Source organism: Xyrauchen texanus, chromosome 34 (assembly GCF_025860055.1).
Source record: "Xyrauchen texanus isolate HMW12.3.18 chromosome 34, RBS_HiC_50CHRs, whole genome shotgun sequence".
Classification (NCBI taxonomy): domain Eukaryota; kingdom Metazoa; phylum Chordata; class Actinopteri; order Cypriniformes; family Catostomidae; genus Xyrauchen; species Xyrauchen texanus.
In genome coordinates this window covers 2,627,160-2,629,659 of record NC_068309.1, presented here as the reverse complement: position 1 = coordinate 2,629,659, position 2,500 = coordinate 2,627,160, and the positions used below count along the sequence as shown (strand labels likewise).

The following is a 2,500-nucleotide window of genomic DNA, read 5'->3' as shown; positions in this document are numbered from 1 at the left end:
GAATTTGTCCCACAGTTTTAATCAGATCTTCTCCAAACTTGTGTCAGATCATTTTTGTAACTCTAATTCTTGGAGTCTGATAACCCATAGTCATGTTTGGTAAAAAGTTGTGAAGTTTGGCACACTTATTGGGACAAGTCTTAATATTACTGGTACCAATTTTGGGGTCTCTAGCTCAGTTCCTCTAGCGCCACCAACAGTTCAAACTTACTTTTATGCTGAAAAGTAGTCGACAAAATTGCTGTGTCCTTGTTTACCTTTTGACTTTCTTTCTTTTTGACTTTTGGTAGATGTTTGTCAGAATGTCACTGATGTACTAGGCCTTATAATCTCTATTTGGATTGATATTTGTTCTGGTTACTTCTGGCACTGGACACTTGTTATTGGGTCAGGTCAGAGGATTGTGGGTAGCGGCGTTGACTGTAACATATGAGCTGCTCGACAGAGAACTAAAGACAGGAAATAACAGAGAGAGCAGGGGGAGACTTTAAACATCAGGCATGAAGCTGGTAATATTTTCCATATTTAAGGTTTTTTTAAGACTTGAAACAATCCATAAAGCTTCAGACAGCTGGAGAGAATAAAGAGACAGCAGGAGAGAACGAGTAGAAAGGGCCGATGTTTCTCTGATACTCACACTTTACACACAAACAAAAGTATTTCTTTGCTCATATCTACCGAGCAACTTTAACCCAGAATGTGCAGTTTAAAACTTTTAACCTAGACTTAAAAAACTAAACTAGAACTTTAGGTAACCACCCAGGGGAAGCTTGATAATATCACGTGAGAAATGAAGAGGCGAGTAAATGGGTAAGGGTGGCAGAGCCTGTCTCCGCTGTGCCCAATATCATTCATCACAAAACAGTCAGAAACGGCGACTTCAGACTCAACATGATTGAACGCATCATGTTGAAAACAACCCACTTAATTCATTAAACATCGCACTCATGATTGATATTAAAGCATATGATACGATTTGGTGAGAAATTATATTTCAGTTTCTCATCAAATCTTATCGTATACTTTCATAACAATCATGAGTCTCATGAATAATTAATTAGACTTCTGAATGATACTTTTGTGTTCTTTTGAAGCTTGAAGAGGTGGTCAACATAAACTGCCATTGTGACATCACTGAGCACAACATTTATTCACAGTTTCTCCCTTTGTGTTCAGAAAAAGAAAGAAAGTCATATCGGGTTATAACAACACAGGGGCGAGTAAACGATGACTGAATTTTAGTTTTTGAGTGAACTGTCCCTTTAACACATGAAAGCACATGTGATTACATTTCAATTTGAAACAGGAAGTTAGGATTTTGCCTTGAATGTGTGTGTGCGCTGTACTCCGCCGGGGGATGTAGACGTCTCTCTCTCTCTCTTTCTGGAGAAACAGCTGGCTCAAATTTGCTGCTGTGTTTTGCTTTATGTCTGAAGTCTGTGGGCACAGAACTGAGCTCATGGAGAAAACAGGTGCTCACATGATGAGAGAGAGACACTCGAAACTTAACACACGCACACACACATAGAATAGTCTGTAAGTCTACAAAAATACACATGTTCAGAAAACATACTCCCTGGACTAATTATGTATTTTTCTGTATATAAGCTGTATTTATACTGATCTGTTGTATCTATTAGTTTCCTTTTTAAAGCGAATCCCTTCACAGTTTGAGTCTGATTCCCCTAGAACTGATTGGTAAGGAGTTGTGAAATTTGGCACACTTATTAGGACGAGTCTTAATATTACTGGTACCAATTTTGGGGTCTCTATCTCAGTTCCTCTAGCGCCACTAACAGTTCAAAGTTACACTTCTTTTTAAACCCAATGGCCTTGAAACTAATTAGATATCCCTCTATTTGAATTTGATCAAGAAAGCTTTTTCTACATTTTAATCAGATCTTCTTCAAATATGGATCAGATCTTTTTTGTATACGTCTAATTCCTTCACAATTGGAGTTTGACCGACCATAGAACCATTTGGTAAAAAGTTGTGAAGTTTGGCACACTTATTAGGATGGGTCTGAACATTACTGGCGCCAATTTTGGGGTCTCTAGCTCAGTTCCTCTAGCGCCACCAACAGTTCAAAGTTACACTTGGTCTTTCATATCAAGCGTACTACCTGTACTATTCCTTCAGTATGCAGTATGCACGCACAGTATGTGAGTTTTCTGTATGCATGCAATAAACAGAAGACCTATATTACACTTGCCAAAATATCTTCCATTTCAACACTGGAAATTATAAAAGTTGAGGCATTTTTATAGAAAAATGTCTTTAATAAAAAAATGCTAAATAACTGTATTAACTGGAAGCCACTCACTGAATTAAATAAAGAACTTAATGAGGTTATGTAATAACAGTATAGCATACTACTGTTTGAAATGTTTAGCATTGCATGTTGCGTACTATTTCCCGTACTATTTTCAATAGAGGCTAGTCAGTACAGCAGAGTTTAGTATGTAGAAACCATTTGGACCAATAGTGAGTGGGCAAATA

The 2,500-nt window shown here is 37.5% G+C and overlaps 1 protein-coding gene and 1 long non-coding RNA gene across 10 annotated transcripts in view; one reads left to right on the top strand and one right to left on the bottom strand.

The window, feature by feature from the left end:
* The window catches only part of LOC127627850 (uncharacterized), a 258,329-nt gene that overhangs the window by 144,848 nt on the left and 110,981 nt on the right, over window positions 1-2,500 (bottom strand). The gene's annotated exons all lie outside the window — the stretch shown is intronic.
* LOC127627830 (transcription factor 4-like) overlaps window positions 1-2,500 on the top strand; it is a 137,110-nt gene that overhangs the window by 109,592 nt on the left and 25,018 nt on the right. The window lies entirely within an intron of this gene.